Source organism: Bombina bombina, chromosome 3, assembly GCF_027579735.1.
Source record: "Bombina bombina isolate aBomBom1 chromosome 3, aBomBom1.pri, whole genome shotgun sequence".
Taxonomy (NCBI): Eukaryota; Metazoa; Chordata; class Amphibia; order Anura; family Bombinatoridae; genus Bombina; species Bombina bombina.
In genome coordinates, this window is record NC_069501.1 from 634,363,958 (window position 1) to 634,385,525 (window position 21,568).

General features: G+C 39.1%; 1 protein-coding gene across 1 annotated transcript in view; it reads left to right on the top strand.

Moving 5' to 3' along the window:
• The window catches only part of LOC128651855 (uncharacterized), a 199,174-nt gene that overhangs the window by 103,985 nt on the left and 73,621 nt on the right, over positions 1 to 21,568 (top strand). The gene's annotated exons all lie outside the window — the stretch shown is intronic.

A 21,568-nucleotide genomic window follows, 5' to 3' on the forward strand; every position in this document is an offset into this window, starting at 1 on the left:
ACAAAAACAAATCAGTGACCAATATAGCCACCTTTCTTTGCAAGGACACTCAAAAGCCTGCTATCCATGGATTCTGTCAGTGTTTTGATCTGTTCACCATCAACATTGCGTGCAGCAGCAACCACTGCCTCCCAGACACTGTTCAGAGAGGTGTACTGTTTTCCCTCCTTGTAAATCTCACATTTGATGATGGACCACAGGTTCTCAATGGGGTTCAGATCAGGTGAACAAGGAGGCCATGTCATTAGATTTTCTTCTTTTATACCCTTTCTTGCCAGCCACGCTGTGGAGTACTTGGACGCGTGTGATGGAGCATTGTCCTGCATGAAAATCATGTTTTTCTTGAAGGATGCAGACTTCTTCCTGTACCACTGCTTGAAGAAGGTGTCTTCCAGAAACTGGCAGTAGGACTGGGAGTTGAGCTTGACTCCATCCTCAACCCGAAAAGGCCCCACAAGCTCATCTTTGATGATACCAGCCCAAACCAGTACTCCACCTCCACCTTGCTGGCGTCTGAGTCGGACTGGAGCTCTCTGCCCTTTACCAATCCAGCCACTGGCCCATCCATCTGGCCCATCAAGACTCACTCTCATTTCATCAGTCCATTAAACCTTAGAAAAATCAGTCTTGAGATATTTCTTGGCCCAGTCTTGACGTTTCAGCTTGTGTGTCTTGTTCAGTGGTGGTCGTCTTTCAGCCTTTCTTACCTTGGCCATGTCTCTGAGTATTGCACACCTTGTGCTTTTGGGCACTCCAGTGATGTTGCAGCTCTGAAATATGGCCAAACTGGTGGCAAGTGGCATCTTGGCAGCTGCACGCTTGACTTTTCTCAGTTCATGGGCAGTTATTTTGTGCCTTGGTTTTTCCACACGCTTCTTGCGACCCTGTTGACTATTTTGAATGAAACGCTTGATTGTTCGATGATCACGCTTCAGAAGCTTTGCAATTTTAAGAGTGCTGCATCCCTCTGCAAGATATCTCACTATTTTTGACTTTTCTGAGCCTGTCAAGTCCTTCTTTTGACCCATTTTGCCAAAGGAAAGGAAGTTGCCTAATAATTATGCACACCTGATATAGAGTGTTGATGTCATTAGACCACACCCCTTCTCATTACAGAGATGCACATCACCTAATATGCTTAATTGGTAGTAGGCTTTCGAGCCTATACAGCTTGGAGTAAGACAACATGAATAAAGAGGATGATGTGGTCAAAATACTCATTTGCCTAATAATTCTGCACTCCCTGTATGTCTGAGGGGATTACACAGATGAGGTAACTTCAGCGAGAGAATGGCGTGCAGTTTATTCTGCTATCAGGTATGTGCAGTTATAATTTTTTCTAGAGATGGAAAACACTAGAAAATGCTGCTGATACCGGATTAATGTAAGTTAAGCCTGAATACAGTGATTTAATAACGACTGGTATCATGCTTACTCCCAGGGGTAATACCCTTATGATATTTACAATATAAAACGTTTGCTGGCATGTTTAATCGTTTTTATATATGTTTTGGTGATAAAACTTTATTGGTGCCTACTTTTTTCCACATGGCTGGCTTAAATTTTGACTAGAAACAATTTCCACTGTTGTAGTATAAAAGTTACAGTTGGTGCAGTTAAAATTACAAACTGTGACATCCAGCTTTCCTCAAAGGCCCTCTGAATGCTATAGGACATCTCTAAAGGGCCCAAAGGCTTTCCAAAGTCGTTTATTGGGGAAGGTAGGGCCACAGCTTGCTGTGGCAGTTGGTTGTGACTGTTAAAAAACGTCTATTTCGTTTTTTTGATCCGTTTTTTGAACTAAGGGGTTAATCATCCATTTGCAAGTGGGTGCAATGCTCTGTTAGCCTATTATACACACTGTAAAAATTTCGTTTGATTTACTGCATTTTTTCACTGTTTTTCAAATTCTGACAAAATTTGTTTCTCTTAAAGGCACAGTACCGTTTTTTATATTTGCTTGTTAACTTGATTTAAAGTGTTTTCCAAGCTTGCTAGTCTCATTGCTATTCTGTATAAATATGTCTAACATAGAAGAAACTCCTTGTTTATTATGTTTAAAAGCCATGGTGGAACCCCCTCTTAGAATGTGTACCAAATGTACTGATTTAATTTTATGCAATAAAGATCATTTTCTGTCTTTAAAAAATTTATCACCAGAGGAATCTGACGAGGGGGAAGTTATGCTGACTAACTTTCCCCACGTGTCAGACCCTTTGACTCCCGCTTAAGGGACTCATGCTCAAATGGCGCCAAGTACATCTAGGGCGCCCATAGCGTTTACTTTACAAGACATGGCGGCAGTCATGGATAATACACTGTCAGCGGTATTAGCCAGACTACCTGAACTTAGAGGTAAGCGAGATAGCTCTGGGGTGAGACAAAATGCAGAGCATACTGACACTTTAAGAACCATGTCTGATACTGCCTCACAATATGCAGAAGCTGAGGAAATAGAGCTTCAGTCAGTGGGTGATGTTAATGACTCAGGAAAGATACCTGATTCTAATATTTCTACATTTAAATTTAAACTTGAACACCTCCGCGTGTTGCTTAGGGAGGTTTTAGCTGCTCTGAATGACTGTGATACCATTGCAGTGCCAGAGAAATTGTGTAGACTGGATAAATACTTTGCAGTGCCGGTGTGTACTGATGTTTTTCCAAATACCTAAAAGGTTTACAGAAATTATTAATAAGGAATGGGATAGACCAGGTGTGCCGTTCTCTTCCCCTCCTATTTTTAGAAAAATGTTTTCCAATAGACGCCACCACACGGGACTTATGGCAGACAGTCCCTAAGGTGGAGGGAGCAGTTTCTACTCTAGTAAAGCATACTACTATCCCTGTCGAGGACAGTTGTGCTTTTTTTTTTAGATCCAATGGATAAAAAATTAGAGGTTGGGGGCGTGTCCGGGCGGCAGCCATGAACGGCTGCAATACTTGGAGCTCTGCATACCACCAGTATAATCCGCCGATAATCGGAGGCTGTTTGACCCATCTGCATAATTAGTCTGCATATTATGACCTATGGCATATTGCTCTATTGTTTGGTGCCACTTTACACAGATTTGCCTCATCAGAAGCCCAAGTCTGGACCGTTAGAGGGAAGGCGGCGGCCATATTATACTCTCTCTGACACCCCCCCCCCCGGTTATCCGGGTAGAGCAGTTCTGGAAACTGAAATAATTGGAACTGTGGGGACAGAAAATTGAGATTGCTATACGGACAAGCTGAGATTGTTACTTGGACTCATAAGTTGCCGGAGGCATTAAACGGAGAAAAACTTCACACAGCAATTAAACACTGAACTTGCTGCAATGGAGTCTGCTGGGCTGCAGCTGCAGGAAGTGGAAAGGCTGCTTGTTGCACACTTTAAGAGTCTTAGTGCCATATTCCAAGAAGAATGGAACGCTCTAAGAGTGGAATGTGGCTTCCTTACCCGGAGGTCGCAATCACCAGTTATAGCATCAACTACCTATGACCTGTCTCCTGAACGAGGGCCTATGATGGAAAAACTCTCGGATCAGATCACCATTGCTGACCCTCACCAGCACACAATGGACGTAATCGTCCCTGGAAATGACAAACACACCCTGACTAAGGAGATGAAAATTGGGCGTAACTCAGCTGACCAGCCGGCCGCTGTGGGAAAAAGCACCATCAGTACTTCAGACGGTGAGGAACGGTCTCTCCAGTGCAGCGCTAACATCCCAGAGAATCGTAAGGCTAAACTACTCACCGACCCAGCTGTGGAGGCCATGGAGGGATACAGCCCCTGGTCCCAAGCAGCGGCGGACTCTACCTTGCTGATACCGACTCCCGGAGATAGGCCCCTGCAGGGAATGTACGCTGACAACTCTTTTCCCATGGCTTCTATTGCTCCCGACACGCTAACAGTGCAGATAGGAGTGCAGCGCCTGCAGGTAGTTTTGTCCCGGACTTTCGACTTAACTGCATGGAGCCAGTTGCCCTATTACTTTTACCTACATCCACTATATTTCACCTCTAGTGGCAGCCATCTTGTCTCAAAGGGCCTGAAGGTGGGAGTGGGCTAGAGCCTTTGGGGACATTGAGAATTATTTCTTCACGAATGGTGACAATCATTTATACTTTATTTTTCTTTGCTTTGTTTTGGCTGCAATGGAAGCTTCATATTTTATTTTACATTTAGCCTAGCTCATAGCTTCTTTAAAAAAAAAATAATAATCTGTGAATGGATGTGGGTTTAAGTTTTTTTCTTTGGGTATGTTGAGTGTTAAATGTGTCATACTGTATTAACCTATGCCTAGCTTTCTGTTGTGATATGCCTCCATCAGCTGTAATTATACCCACAGCAAGCATATCCCCTTATTTTAACCCCCTACAACCAGTTTAAGTGTTTAGCTTTTCTAAGATCTTTTCTGAAGACCTTACTAACACTGCGAGTTATGAGGAGACTTTCTGTTTTCTTAGTATTTCCTCAATATTTTATCTAGCAATTCCTGAAGATAGTGCCTATCCTCTTGAAAGTTATTTATGACATGGTTGCCCTCAGTTATATTGCTGCATCTATTATTAGTCATGTTAAGCTCTGTTATTGATGGTCCTAGTGCCTGCGGCCAAGGCATAGGGGCCCCTTATACTTAAATCTAAACAGTTAGGTTAAGCAGATGCCAATTCTATCTTCCACTTGTAATACATTCATATGAGTTAGAGGGTTAATTTACGTATTTATTTTAGGCATTTGCTATACTTTGCCACTAAGGGTAAAGGAACACTTAGACTCCCAATCTTGCCTTGCTAGTGAAATCACATGCCTAGACGTCCAAAAAGTGATCTATAAACAATATTGAGGTGTTTAATATATACCGGTTGCGCCACCAGGCTTTATTTAATCTCAGTTTATGCTTTCTATCCCTAATCCCCACAGTTCCTTAAATTTTTGCTACTTCAATTTTATAAAATCCCTACAAACGTTTCAAGTGTTGATTAATTCGACATGTATCACTGTTTATAAGGGTCTCTAGACAATCTTTATAGAAGATTATAGTGTTTTTTTTTCTTTTTTTATCCTTTGTCTCAGTCAGAGCCCATACTACTTGCACATGAAAACTTGTTTTATAAATCTATTCTATAAAATCTTTAAAATAGAGGTTCACCAGTGGGGTCCCAAAAGTGGTCCCCTACTATTCATAGCTGTCTTCTGTAGCTTCATTCCCTACTGTGAGGTCCAAAAGTGGCCTCTGATACCGTTTAGAAGACGCACCATTAAATAGAGCAAACATGATGTTTATTGTGTTAATTTAATCAATGCCATATAGCTATGTTCCATGTATTAAGCTTTCATAACTTATTACTGTATTATTTTTTGTATATTGATTGTATGGAAAGGCATTTGTCTCTATGTTTTGAACTGAACCTCAATAAAAAAAATAAAAATAAAAAAAATTAGAGGTTACCTTAAGAAAATATTTATTCAACAAGGTTTTATCCTATAGCCCCTTGCATGCATTGCCCCTGTTACTGCTGCTGCGGCGTACTGGTTTGAGTCTCTGGAATAGGCTTTACAGGTAGCGACTCCATTGGATGACATACTTGGCAAACTTAGAGCACTTAAGCTAGCCAATTCTTTTATTCTGATGCCATTGTTCATTTGACTAAACTAACGGCTAAGAATTCTGGTTTTGCTATACAGGCGCGCAGAGCGCTATGGCTTAGATCATGGTCAGCTGACGTGACTTCAAAATCTAAGCTACTTATCATTCCCTTCAAGGGGCAGACCCTATTCGGGCCTGGTTGAGGGAGATTATTGCTGATATCACTGGAGGAAAAGGTCATGCCCCTCCTCAGGACAGGTCCAAATCTAGGGCGAAACAGTCTAATTTTCGTGCCTTTCAAAACTTCAAGGCAGGTGCGGCATCAACTTCCTCTAATAATAAATAAGAGGGAACTTTTGCTCAATCCAAGACGGTCTGGAGACCAAACCTGACCTGGAAAAAAGGTAAGCAGGTAAAAAAGCCTGCTGCTGCCTCTAAGACAGCATGAAGGAACGGCCCCCTATCCGGGAACAGATCTAGTAGGGGGCAGACTTTCACTCTTCGCCCAGGCGTGGGCAAGAGATGTTCAGGATCCCTGGGCGTTGGAAATTATATCCCAGGGATATCTTCTGGACTTCAAAGCTTCCCCGCCAAAAGGGAAATTTCACCTTTCACAATTATCTGCACACCAGATAAAGAGAGAGGCATTCTTACACTGTGTACGAGACCTCCTAGTTATGGGAGTGATCCATCCAGTTCCAAAGGAGGAACAGGGACAGGGTTTTTACTCAAATCTATTTGTGGTTCCCAAAAAAGAGGGAACCTTCAGACCAATTTTGGATCTAAAGATCTTAAACAAATTCCTCAAAGTTCCGTCGTTCAAGATGGAAACTATTCGTACCATCCTACCACTGATCCAGGAGGGTCAATATATGACTACAGTGGATCTAAAGGATGCTTATCTTCACATTCCGATACACAAAGATCATCATCGGTTTCTCAGGTTTGCCTTTCAAGACAGGCATTACCAGTTGTAGCTCTTCCCTTGGGATTAGCTACAACCCCAAGAATCTTTACAAAGGTTCTAGGGTCGCTTATGGCGGTCTTAAGGCCGCGGGGCATAGCAGTAGCCCCTTATTTAGACGACATCCTGATACAGGCGTCAAACTTCCAAATTGCCAAGTCTCATACGGACGTAGTACTGGCATTTCTGTGGTCGCATTGGTGGAAAGTGAACGAGGAAAAGAGTTCTCTATCCCCACTCACAAGAGTTTCCTTTCTAGGGACTCTGATAGATTCTGTAGAAATGAAAATTCACCTGACGGAGTCCAGGTTATCAAAGCTTCTAAATTCCTGCCGGGTTCTTCATTCCATTCCGCGACCTTCGGTGGTTCAGTGTATGGAAGTAATCGGCTTAATGGTAGCGGCAATGGACATAGTGCCGTTTGCACGCTTACATCTCAGACCGCTGCAACTATGCATGCTCAGTCAGTGGAACTGGGATTATACAGATTTGTCCCCTCAACTGAATCTGGACCAAGAGACCAAGGATTCTCTTCTCTGGTGGCTATCTCGGGTCCATCTGCCCAAAGGTATGACCTTTCGCAGGCCAGATTGGACAATTGTTACGACAGATGCCAGCCTTCTAGGTTGGGGTGCAGTCTGGAACTCCCTGAAGGCTCAGGGATCATGGACTCAGGAGGAGTCTCTCCTTCCATTAAATATTCTGGAACTAAGAGCGATATTCAAGGCTCTTCAGGCTTGGCCTCAGTTAGCAACTCTGAGGTACATCAGATTTCAGTCGGACAACATCATGACTGTAGCTTACATCAACCATCAAGGGGGAACGAGAAGTTCCCTAGAGATGTTAGAAGTTTCAAAAATAATTCGCTGGGCAGAGATTCACTCTTGCCACCTATCAGCTATCCATATCCCAGGTCTAGAGCACTGGGAGGCGGATTTTCTAAGTCGTCAGACTTTTCATCCGGGAGAGTGGGAACTCCATCCGGAGGTATTTGCACAACTGATTCATTGTTGGGCAAACCAGAACTGGATCTCATGGCGTCTCGCCAGAACGCCAAGCTTCCGTGTTACGGATCCAGGTCCAGGGATCCCAAGGCGACACTGATACTCCATCCGGAGGTATTTGCACAACTGATTCATTGTTGGGCAAACCAGAACTGGATCTCATGGCGTCTCGCCAGAACGCCAAGCTTCCGTGTTACGGATCCAGGTCCAGGGATCCCAAGGCGACACTGATAGATGCTCTAGCAGCGCCCTGGTCTTTCAACCTGACTTATGTGTTTCCACTGTTTCCTCTGCTCCCTCGACTGATTGCCAAGATCAAGCAGGAGAGAGCATTGTGATTCTGATAGCACCTGCGTGGCCACGCAGGACCTGGTATGCAGATCTAGTGGACATGTCATCCTTTCCACCATGGTCTCTGCCTCTGAAACAGGACCTTCTACTTTCCTTTCAACCATCCAAATATAATTTCTCTGAGGCTGACTGCCTGGAGATTGAACGCTTGATTTTATCAAAGCGTGGCTTCTCCGAGTCAGTTATTGATACCTTAAGACAGGCACGAAAGCCTGTCACCAGGAAAATTTACCCTAAGGTATGGCGTAGATATCTTTATTGGTGTGAATCCAAGGGTTACTCATGGAGTAAGGTCAGGATTGCTAGGATATTATCTTTTCTCCAAGAAGGTTCCAGACGTTCAGGCATTTTGTCAGGCTTTAGTTAGAATCAAGCCTGTGTTTAAACCTGTTGCTCCACCATGGAGCTTAAACTTGGTTCTTAAGGTTCTTCAAGGAGTTCCGTTTGAACCTCTTCATTCCATAGATATCAAGCTTTTATCTTGGAAAGTTCTTTTTTGGTAGCTATTTCCTCGGCTCGTAGAGTCTCTGAGCTATCTGCCTTACAATGTGATTCTCCTTATCTGATTTTTCATACGGATAAGGTAGTCCTGCGTACCAAACCTGGGTTCTTACCTAAGGTGGTATCTAACAAGAATATCAATCAAGAGATTGTTGTTCCATCCTTGTGTTACACAATCTGGACGTGGTCCGTGCTTTAAAGTTTTACTTACAAGCTACTAAAGATTTTCGTCAAACATCTGCTTTGTTTGGACAGAGGAGAGGTCAAAAGGCTTCGGCAACCTCTTTTTCTTTTTGACTAAGAAGCTTAATCCGCTTAGCCTATGAGACTGCTAGACAGCAGCCTCCTGAAAGGATTACAGCTCATTCCACTAGAGCTGTGGCTTCCACTTGGGCCTTTAAAAATGAGGCTTCTTTTGATCAGATTTGCAAGGCGACGACTTGGTCTCCGCTTCATATTTTTTCAAAATTTTACAAATTTGATACTTTTGCTTCTTTGGAGGCTATATTTGGGAGAGAGGTTTTACGGGCAGTGGTTCCTTCCATTTAAGTTCTTGCCTTGTCCCTCCCTTCATCCGTGTACTTTAGCTTTGGTATTGGTATCCCACAAGTAATGGATGATCCGTGGACTGGATACACCTTACAAGAGAAAACACAATTTATGCTTACCTGATAAATTTATTTCTCTTGTGGTGTATCCAGTCCACGGCCCGCCCTGTCATTTTAAGGCAGGTAATTTTTAAATTTAAACTACAGTAACCACTGCACCCTATGGCTCCTCCTTTCTCGGCTTGTTTTCGGTCGAATGACTGGCTATGACAGTTAGGGGAGGAGCTATATTACAGCTCTGCTGTGGGTGTCCTCTTGCAACTTCCTGTTGGGAATGAGAATATCCCACAAGTAATGGATGATCCGTGGACTGGATACACCACAAGAGAAATAAATTTATCAGGTAAGCATAAATTGTGTTTTTATTACTCTGGATCTGTTCAGTGCATCTGCTTAATTTGCATTGAATGTATTAATGCAATTTTAGATACAAATATGAATGTACTGAGTGTTTTGTTCTCTGTGTAGTTAGGATTAGAACATTCAGTTGTGTGCTGTTACCTTGTGTCCAATGTGACTTGCAAATATCACTGAGACTCTGCAGCAGGTACTTCAGTCAAACTTTTATTCAGCTACAACCACATGGCTTCTTTACTAACAGGTTGCTCAGTAAAACTAAACATGACTTCTAATGATGTCACAGAGACCCAGACATACCCAGAGGGTGTGGTAAGCTGATCTTAAAGCTGCAGCACTTACAACATATAATTATGAGACAAGGGGGCCTAGTTATCAAGCCGTCAACCTCAAATACGCTGAAATTCCGCAGCGTATTTGTGGCGAGGCTGATTCGCCTTAGTTATCAAAGGCTAGAGACCGGCAAAAGTAGAATTTTGTGACGTAAACTTCGATCCACCGGACTCAGTCCGACACAGATCGATTCTTACGTCACTCCAGATGTTCCGCGCACAAGTGCGGCACAATCTGACTACTTTTGCTAGTTATCAAAAAACTAGCAGGTACGCTCGGCACTTTTCTGGCCCAGCGTACCTGGTTTTCAAACCGCCACTCTGGAGGCGGCGGATCCCATAGGAATCAATGGGAGTCTGACCATAGCGAAAGTACAAGTTCGCTGCTGCCAGACATCCTATTGATTCCTATGGGAGATGTCTGCACCTAACACCCTAACATTTACCCCGAGTCTAAACACCACTAATCTGTCCCCCCTACACCGCCGCAACTAAATAAAGTTATTACCCCCTAAACCGCCGCTCCCGGAGCCCACCGCAAGCTACTCTATACATATTAACCCCTAAACCGCCGCTCCCGGAGCCCACCGCAACTATAATATATGTATTAACTCCTAAACAGCCGCTCCCAGACCCTGCCGCAACCTATATTAAATTTATTAACACCTAATCTGCCCCCCCCTACACCGTCGCCACCTATAATACATTTATTAACCCCTATCCTGCCCCCCACTACACCGCCACCACTGTAATAAATTTATTAACCCCTAAACCTAAGTCTAACACTAACCCTAACACCCCCCTAACTTAAATATTAATTAAATAAATCTAAATAATATTTCTATTATGAACTAAATTAATCCTATTTAAAACTAAATACTTACCTATAAAATAAACCCTAATATAGCTACAATATAAATAATAATTATATTGTAGCTATTCTAGGATTTATTTTTATTTGACAGGCAACTTTCAATTTATTTTAACTAGGTACAATAGCTATTAAATAGTTATTAACTATTTAATAGCTTACCTTGCTAAAATAAAGAGAAATTTACCTGTAAAATAAAAACTAACCTAAGTTACAATTACACCTAACACTACACTATACTTTAATAAATTATTCCTATTTAAAACTAAATACTTACCTGTAAAATAAACCCTAAGATAGCTACAATGTAATTAATAATTACATTGTAGCTATTTTAGGAATTATATTTATTTTACAGGTAACTTTGTAATTATTTTAGCTAGTTAGAATAGTTATTAAATAGTTATTAACTATTTAATAACTACCTAGCTAAAAGAAATACAAAATTACCTGTAAAATAAATCCTAACCTAAGTTACAATTAAACCTAACACTACACTATCATTAAATAAATTAAATTAACTACAAATAACTACAATTAAATACAATTACATAAACTAACTAAAGTACAAAAAATAAAAAAAGCTAAGTTACAAAAAATAAAAAAAATAGGTTACAAACATTTAAAAAATATTACAACAATTTTAAGCTACTTACACCTAATCTAAGCCCCCTAATAAAATAACAAACCCCCCAAAATAAAAAAAAATGCCCTACCCTATTCTAAATTTAAGAAGTTCAAAGCTCTTTTACGTTACCAGCCCTTAAAAAGGCCATTTATGGGGCATGCCCCAAAGAATTCAGCTCTTTTGCCTGTAAAAGAAAAATACAACCCCCCCCAACATTAAAACCCACCACCCACATACCCCTAATCTAACCCAAACCCCCCTTAAAATAACCTAACACTAATCCCCGGAAGATCATCCTACCTTGAGTCGTCTTCACTCAGCCGAGCAGCGATGGAACCGAAGAGGAGACCCGGAGCGGCAGAAGTTATCCTCCAAGCGGCGCTGAAGACATCTTCCATCCGATGAAGTGATCCTCCAGTCGGCGCTGAAGAAGTCTTCCATCCGGGCGATGTCATCTTCCAAGAGGCGCTGAAGAAGTCTTCCATCCGGGCGATGTCATCTTCCAAGCGGGGTCTTCAATCTTCATCCCGCCGACGCGGAACATCCTTCTTTCCCGACGGACTACCGACGAATGAAGGCTCCTTTAAGGGACGTCATCCAAGATGGCGTCCCTTCAAATCCGATTGGCTGATAGGATTCTATCAGCCAATCGGAATTAAGGTAGGAAAAATCTGATTGGCTGATTGAATCAGCCAATCAGATTCAAGTTCAATCCGATTGGCTGTTCCGATCAGGAAAGAGTTCTCTATCCCCAATATCAAGGGTTTCCCTCCTAGGGATTCTGATAGATTTTGTAGAAATTAAAATTTACCTGACGGAGTCCAGGTTGTCAAAGTTTCTAAATTTCTGCCGTGTTCTTCATTCCATCCGCGCCCTTTGGTGGCTCAGTACATGAATGTAATCGGCTTAATGGTAGCGGCAAGGGACATAGTACCGTTTGCACGCCTACATTTCAGACCACTGCAACTATGCATGCTCAGCCAGAGGAACGGGGATTACACAGATTTGTTCTGATGTTAAATCCGAAAGAAATTTGAAGAAATTAGTGTGTTTTTCTTTCAATCCATGTAGGTGGCGGTTTGTTATTTATTTTCATCCAAATGCAATGAATAACCAATAGAATGTGTTCACAAAAAACAAATGCACATTTCATTCTCTACTTAATATGCAGTTTTTTTTGCATGTTATTATATTGCCCAAATAAATTGTAAAAGGTAATTGTAACCAAATAACTAGCTTTGATCCAAATCTTGTGATAAAAAGTACACTTAAAAAGCATTTTGTAGCTGACTGAAAACTTATTTTTGTTTGTTTTTTCTATATGTATATTAAACAATCTGCTTTGATTGGCTTCTGTTCAGACCTTGCACAATTCATTAAGCAAATGAAATGGCTTTAAAGATGCTGTGCCAGATAAGCCTTATTCTGCAGACTTGCAGAATGGATCTGAAACTACTGTTATTCTCTTTTACAGCTGCATAGTTCTAACTGCAAAAGTGCTCACTGCATTCAAAGTATTACATTACTTTGACATATGAAGTTAATGTTAATTACATTTGTATTTCCCGTCTTCCCAGACTCGCTATATATATATATATATATATATATATATATACAGTATATATATAGAGAGAGACTTTGTCAATACTCAGTGGTAAAAAAAGATTGAAAATGGGGCAAATACGGAGTACTTGTGCATATGTATTTAAAGGGCCACTAAACCCAAAATCTTTCTTTCATGATTCATATAGAGCAGTGCTTTCCAAACTGTGTGTCGGGACACACTAGTGTGTCGGCAGCAGTGTGTAGGTGTGTCCCTGCTTCAGCACAATTTTTTTAAAAATTTATTTTATTTTAAATAGTTTTTTGGTTTCTGACTTTCCACCTGCCTGCTACGCATATCACATGGTTGACACGTGATTGATACCTAGTGGGTCACAGATCATCTTAACCAATTGGCACAGCTCAGTGGGAACTGAAACTATTCCCATTGGCGGCTTTGGCGGCACATTGGGTCCTGACTGCACATGAAGTCTCCTCAATAGGCTTGTGACTGCAAGTGTAGCCAGTGAGAGGGACAGAAGTGTGTTTGCAGTGCAGGCAGTAGTCAGTCGGACTCACAGAGCGCTGAGGGTGGCAGCTTTAAACGCTGAGCTGAAGTCAGTGGGTTTTTTTTTGCAGCTAGCTCCCAGTAGTGCATTGCTGCTCCTGCTCTTGATATATGGATAGGAAGTGGAAGATTAAAAATGCTTGATGATGAAATGCGAGTGTCTTTATCTAATATTCCACTAAATATTATGAAACTGTGTTCATCCCATCAACCTCATACATCCCATTAAAATAGTTAGTAGCTATTGGTGTTATTAAACTCTTTTTAATTCTTGCACATACTTACTGTTACTTGTATGTAAATGCATTTTGTTATTATATAATTTATGTATGTGTCCGTATCTTTTAAAACAAGTTAGTTTAACCTCCTTTTTGCTAGTACAACTGAATTAATGTGTCGCGAAATGATGTAGGTCTACAAAGTGTGTCACCAACATGAAAAGTTTGGAAAGCTCTGATATAGAGAATACAAATTTAAACAACATTACAATTTACTTCTATAATTTATTTTGCTTCATTTTTTAGATATCCTTAGTTGAAGAAAAAGCAATGCACATGGCTGAGCCAATCACACAAGGCTTCTATGTGCAGCAACCAATCAACAGCTACTGAGCATATCTACATATGCTTTTCAGCAAAGAATATCAAGAGAATAAAACAAATTAGATAATAGAAGTAAATTAGAAAGATGTTTAAAATTGCATTCTCTTTCTAAATCATGAAAGAAAAAATGTGGGTTTCTTGTCCCTTTAAGATAAACGATACAACCGATTATTACAGTGAGATATTCAGCTAAGTAGAGGCTTATTGATGCCTTATACTTTGGTTTAGTAAAGTTAGAAATAATGTTAAAAGCAATAACATGTTTTACATCACATCAGTTACCTTTTAGTTAGAAATTACCAGCATATTCCTCATTGTTACACAGCAATGGTAAATTGTATGCATAGAAATAATAATCATATATAACAAGAAACGGTAAAACATGACATGGAGTTCCCTGCTCACATAAGAACTTTCAATGTAGAGAAACTAATAGTGTGGTGCATGAGACAGAAGTAAGAGCAGTATAGGGCATGTTATGTGTTCATGAGGTAGGAATCTATGGTTAAAAAGCACATGGGAATCATTTAATGAGTTAAAGGACACTACTGAAAAATGTATGTTCTAAATGATTGTTATACCCGCTGCAGAGTATTAAAGGGCCATAATAGTTGAAAAATAACATGCTCTAATTCGTTAGAGAATGTAATTTTAAGATTATCGACCTTACATCACTGTGTGTTTAACCCCCGCAAAGGAGTAGTGCCGTTCGGGACCTGCTGAGAACTGCGGGTCCTGAGCAGAACCCGCCATTGATCCAGTCAGCAGTGGTAGTCACACAACACCAATGAGATCCAAGACCTAAGCAGTTAATGTCCCTATTGGTCGACCACACAAATATCTTTTGATTTAGAGTCAAATTACGCTATCATTGACGTATGCGGTAACTGAAACACACCTACAAAAATCGGTGAACACCGTTCTCTGCACAGCTCACAGACTATGAGGTGATACATATGCAAAAAATGTTCAGATTAAAAACTTGCAAGTCATCCTTAAAGGGCCACTAAACCCAAAATCTTTCTTTCATGATTCAGATAGAACATACAAATTTAAACAACATTACAATTTACTTCTATTATTTATTTTGCTTCATTTTTTAAAATATCCTTATTAGAAGAAAAAGCAATGCACATGGGTGAGCCAATCACATGAGGCTTCTATGTGCAGCAACCAATCAGCAGCTAATGAGCATATCTAGATATGCTTTTCAGCAAAGAATATCAAGAGAATAAAACAAATTAGATAATAGAAGTAAATTAGAAAGATGTTTAAAATTGCATTCTCTTTCTAAATCATGAAAGAAAATATGTGGGTTTCATGTCCCTTTAAGTCAGAAAATATGCACATTACTATGGTTGGCAATATTTATGCCCATTAAACTAAAAAGCTTATTTTTATGGTAAGCACAGTTGGCAGTAATTAACAGTATAAAATATTAAGGGATACATGATATTTACATTGAGGTTTTGATGGTATTTTTACCAATTTTTTTTGTATGATATTTGTGAGACTGTTTGTATTCAGAACTATGCACAACTATGAAATGTGATATGTTTCTATTCTGTTTGTATAAAAAAAAATCAGCCGATTGAGTAGCGGTAAGACCACACACACCTATGTTAGAGGTGTGTCTCTTGTGATGGTTAATGATTGGTTGTTGTTTGTATAAAAGCCAGTATTCTCATTTAGTTAACAGAAGCCTGAGGAAACAGACAGAGATCTGAGAAACGCGTTGCTTCCTGTATTTTACATGCATAGGGTTAATATTAGACCCTTTGTTTTTACATATATTTTATTAAATTAAAGTTTTAATTTACGTTGAGAGTGTGAGCTTGTTTTCGTGCATTGGAAAAGCATTGGATAAGATTTGGGAACACGGTTCTCGCGCTGGATCAGTGAGCTGGGTCACTGAAATCTCCCAGCCTGCTCCACTTAGCACAGTTAGGTGCTGCCCTACTTGTGAGTACGCTCTTGCACATTTATACCAAATATAGTTTCAAACAATATCACGCTAGGAGGCGCCCTTGTTTTGTGATTTCTTTCACAGAGTTCACCTGTAGATGTGCAATTAGCAGTGGTTTCCACTCAGGACCAGCAGTGTTCCATGGGACTTCTACTGTGTGTTTAACCCCTTTACTGGGTTATCTGGGGCATTTATGAGACTGATCTCCATATTTGCTAGTGGTGTATGAAAGAATGTTACCATGTGATATACTTTAATAACTATTTACATAAAAAAAATCATGTGCGCTAACCCAACACAGCATTAGACCTACAGCGCGAAACCTGAAGTGTGTTATGAATATTTTACATACCAATGTTCTTCACATAGAAGAAAATGTTCTTTTTATTTTTAAATATATATTTCTATATATATATCATGATGTCAATGTAAAATACATAGAACTAAATGCCTATATGAATATAGGGCTAGATTACAAGTGGAGTGGTATTTAGCGCTCCCGCTCGAGCATAAACTTTGCTAGAAGTAAGCTGTTTGTCCGACTTGTGCTAACTTCCAGACTTTAGATAGACTTGTATAGAGAACGTAGCCTTCAATAGAGAATATAGAAGAAAAAAAACCTAACAATTATTGCTACCGCTCTAACCTGACAGGAGTTATTATATATTCTATAGATTATTAATATTTTTTACAGTATCTATACTATAATCGCGTTTGTAACGTATCCATCGCCGGTGTATTCCGAAAATGGCAGGGTGTTGAAAAAATTCTTTCACCACCCTGCCATTTTCGGAAATCCCCTGGATGCAGCGTAGGCAAACAAAGCCTTAAAAAAAAACAAAAAAACATGCAACCGCCCACATGAAACAACGAAAAAACCCATAACTGCCTGCAAGAAATTAAAAAAAAAATAACCTCCTGCATGAAGTATTAACAAACACCGAAACTGCCAACATCGCAAAATAATAAAGTAATTAACCCCTAATCCGCAAATAACATAATTAAAATATTAACCCCTAAACCGCAAACCCCCCACATCCCAATATACCTAATTAGGAATCTGTGAATGAAGAATCACAAAAAAGAGGGTGCCTCCTAGTGTGATACTGTGGTGATGAGAAAATGTATAGGTCTTGTATTGTGGTTTACTCACAAATAGAGCAGCACCCAGTGTGCTAATTGACGCAGAATGGGAACTCACAGTGTCCCAGCAAAACTGATACAAGGCACAGGAGGTAATGTGCTGGGAATGATGAATTCACACTCAGGCTTCTATATAGTTCAGAGAACATTTTATTAAAACAAATGGTATAAAAACCTAAGGGTATTGGTGTTACCCAAGGTATATAAAAACAAATGTTTAAAAACAGATTGCAATGCGTTTCTCAGCTGAACTAGCTGTTTCCTCAGGCAACCTAATTAACAGACAAACCCCCATATCGCAATAATCCTAATTAACCTATTAACTCCTAAACTGCCAGCCCCCCACATTGCAATAAACCTAATCAACCTATTAAACCCTAAACCGCCAAACCCCCACATCGCAATAAACCTAATTAACCTATTAACTCCTAAACCACTAACCCCCCACAATGCAAATAACTAATTTAATTACTAAGCCCCCTAACCTAACACCCCCTAAATTAACCCCAATACTATGTTATACATAAATAAAACCTAACATTAAATTACAAAAAAATAATCTAAAATTACAAAAAATAAAAAAAATTAAACCTAATCCCTATAAAATAAAAAAAGCCCCCCTAAAATAAAAACACCCCCTAATCTAAACTAAACTACCAATAGCCCATAAATGGCCATTTGCAGGGCATTACCCTAGATTAAACAGCTCTTTTGCTATTAAAAAATACTAAGTCCCCCGAACAGTAAAAAAAAAACACCGACCAAACCCCTCAAAGGGGTTGTATGGGCATTGCCCTCAAAAGAGCATTCAGCTTTTTCACAGCCCATTAAATCCCTAATCTTAAAAAACAAACAAAAAAAATCAAAGATAAAAAAAATCCTAAAACTAAGCCCCAAATAGGTACTCACCGTTCCTGAAGTCCGGCGGTGAAGGTCTTCTTCCAAGCGGCTTCATCATCTTCTGTCTTCATCCGGAGAGAAGGTGGCGCAGAGAGGAGGTGTGGAACGGTCTTCCCCGATGAAGAAACTGCTTGGAAGAAGACCTTCATCGCCGGACTTCAGGAACGATGAGTACCTATTTGGGGCTTAGTCTTAGATTTTTTTTTTTTTTAAAGATTAAAGGACACTGAACCCAAATTTTTTCTTTTGTGATTCAGATAGAGCATGCAATTTTAAGCAACTTTCTAATTTACTCCTACTATCAATTTTCTTTGTACTATTGCTATCTTTATTTGAAAAAGAAAGCATCTAAGCTTTTCTGTGGTTCAGACTTTAGACAGCACTTTTTTATTGGTGGATCAATGTATCCACCAATCAGCAAGAACAACCCAGGTTGTTCACCAAAAATGGGTCGGCATTTAAACTTTAAATTAAAAAGTTGCTTAAAATGTCATGCTGTATCTGAATCATGAAAGAAAAAATTTGGGTTCAGTGTCCCTTTAGGGATTTAATGGACAGTAAAAGAACTGAATGCCCTTTTAAGGGCAATGCCCATACAAATGCCCCTTTAGGGGCAATGGATAGCTTAGGTTTTTTGAGTGTTAGTTTTTTTTATTTTGGAGGGGTTGTTTGGGTAAGGGGTTTTACTGTTAGGGGGTAATTAGTGATTTTTAAGTAAAAAAAACTATTTAACATAGGGCAATGCCCTACAAAAGGCCATTTTAAGGGCTATTGGTAGTTTAAAGGGACACTGAACCCAAATTTTTTCTTTCGTGATTCAGATAGAGCATGACATTTTAAACAACTTTCTAATTTACTCCTATTATCAAATTTTCTTCATTCTTTTGGTATCTATATTTGAATTGCAAGAATGTAAGTTTAGATGCCGGCCCATTTTTAGTGAACAACCTGGGTTGTTCTTGCTGATTGGTGGATAAATTGATCCACCAATAAAAAAGTGCTGCCCAGAGTCTGAACCAAAAAAAAGGTTAGATGCCTTCTTTTTCAAATAAAGATAGCAAGAGTACAAAGAAAATTTGATAATAGGAGTAAATTAGAAAATTGCTTAAAATTGCATGCTCTATCTGAATCACAAAAGAAAAAATTTGGGTTCAGTGTCTCTTCATCTTAAAAAAATAAATAAATAAAAAATCTAAGATTAAGCCCCAAATAGGTACTCACCGTTCCTGAAGTCCGGCGGTGAAGGTCTTCTTCCAAGCGGCTCCATCATCTTCTATCGTCATCCTAAGCGAAGGTGGCGCAAAGAGGAGGTGCGGAACGGAGTAAATTAGAAAGTTGCTTAAAATTGCATGCTCTATCTGAATCACAAAAGAAAAAATGTGGGTTAGGGGGTGTTTTTATTTTGAGGGATTTTTTATTTTTATAGGGGTATTAGTTTAGGTTTAATTTTTTTATTTTGGATAGCTTTGTTTATTTTTTTCTGTAATTTTACTTTTTTATTTTATGTAATTTTAGCTTGGGGGTTTGTATTTTTTTTAAACATAGACTGCCCTCTGGCAGGCTTATCGCCTAGTCTATAATAATAGGTTTAGCAGCTAGATTCTGTAATAGGCTAAAATAATAGAATGGCTTTTAAGAGAGCTGCAGGGAAAAGAAACAGCATAGTAAGTAATAATTACCCTACTGTAGCTGTACTCAGTAGTTTAATGTCTCTTTAAAGGGACAGTCAACTCCAAACTGTTTATTGTTTAAAAAAATAGATAATCCCTTTGTTAACCATTCCCCAGTTTTTCACAGGAAACTTGGTTATATTAAAGGGACATTCCGGTCAAAATTTAAATGCACATAGATGAATTACAACTTTGAATACAAACATATTTGCCTATAGGCAAAAATGCTTCTAGTAAAAGTTATAACTGTTTTAGTGTTAACATTTTTCTCTGCATGTGCATGTGAAGCATGGCTAGAAATTCTTAGTGCACCAGCTTTTAAAATACTGCAGCTGCTCAGAGTGCTAGTGGGGCTTGTATCATATCACCAATTAACAAATGGAGTCATTATCAGATGGTACAAGCACCTTAGGCTCTCTAAACAAGTGCTTTGTTTAAAATGCTGGTGCACAGTGCATACTTAAATACACTTTTGAAGCAACTATAGCTTTTCTTAGAAGCATTTTTTCTAATGCATGTATATTACAAAAATGCTTCTATTCAAGACTAAAATGCATCCATGTGGATTCCAATTTTGGCTGGAATGTCCCTTTAATACACCTTTTACCTCTGTGATTACCTTGTATCTAAGCCTCTTCTGACAGCCCCCTGATCACATTAACTTTTTATTTATTATCTATTGATTTGCATTTTAGCCAATAAGTGCTGTGTCCTGCACAACTTCACGAGCGTGAGCACAATGTTATCTATATGGCACACATGAATTAGCAGTCTTGTGTTGTGAAAAGCTAATAAAAAAGCATGAGATAAGAGGCTGTCTGTAGTGGCTTAAAAACAGGCAGAAATTTAGAGGTTTAAATGTTATAAAGTTTATGACTATACTGCTGTCTTCTCAAGGCTGACCCTGCTACATATATTTCCCCAATTGGCTTTAACTGATAAAAACTGTTAAAAAAAAAAAAGTATTTTATACTAACATTATGATCATGACTACCCTTGTTGTCTGCAGACTAAATCCCAGATTGGCTCCTCCAAATAAGAAAAATGGTGGGTGGAGTTTGGCTATTGAAAAACAAGTACAGTAAAAAGGATGTTAATTTGTTTTTAGACTAGGCTAATATGTTATTATATAGCAGCACAACAGAAATGTCTTGTAAGTACAAGGTATTTAATGTTCCTTTAAAGGGACACAAAACCCAAATGTTTTCCTTCATGATTCATAATTTTAAACAACTTTCCAATTTACTTCTGTTAACAAATTTGCTTCATTCTCTTGGTATCCTTTGTTGAAGAATTAGAAATGCACTACTGGTAGCTAACTGAACACATCAGGTAAGCCAAGAGGCATATATGTGTAGTCACCAAACAGCTGCTAGCTCTCAGTCGTGCTGCTCCTGAGTCTATTTAAAAATGTTTTTCAACAAAGGATACCAAAAGAATGAAGCAACGTAGCTAATCAAAGTAAATTGGAAAGTTCTTTAAAATGATGTGCTGTATCTGAATCATGAAAGCCTACTTTTAAATATACTGTCCTATTAAGAGTTGACAGTATGTACATATATGAGTCAGTGATTGGCTGACGGTTGTCACATGAAATAGGGATCAGCGGAATGAAAGAAAAGTTTGAAATGTGTCAAAAAAATAATCTGCTGCTCATTTGAAATTCAAAGTAAGTATTACTATGTTTCATTTTAGTATGCAAATGTAGGTTATGCCATTCTTCATTTATTGATACAATCCGGCAGATATAAGTTACAGTCTTTTACCAGAACCAATATAGTGCCGGTATAGAAAAGGTAAATGTATGCAGCTGCACAAATAATGAGTTACTTGCTTTGTCTATGTGTGTTTTAGTTAGACATTTTAATTAGGTACTGGAAATGATATTTATAGAACATAAAAACACCACACTAAAATTATGTTAAATAATAATAACTGTTTTATAATGGTTAAATTAGAATATTTAAAGGGACCTGAAACACAAT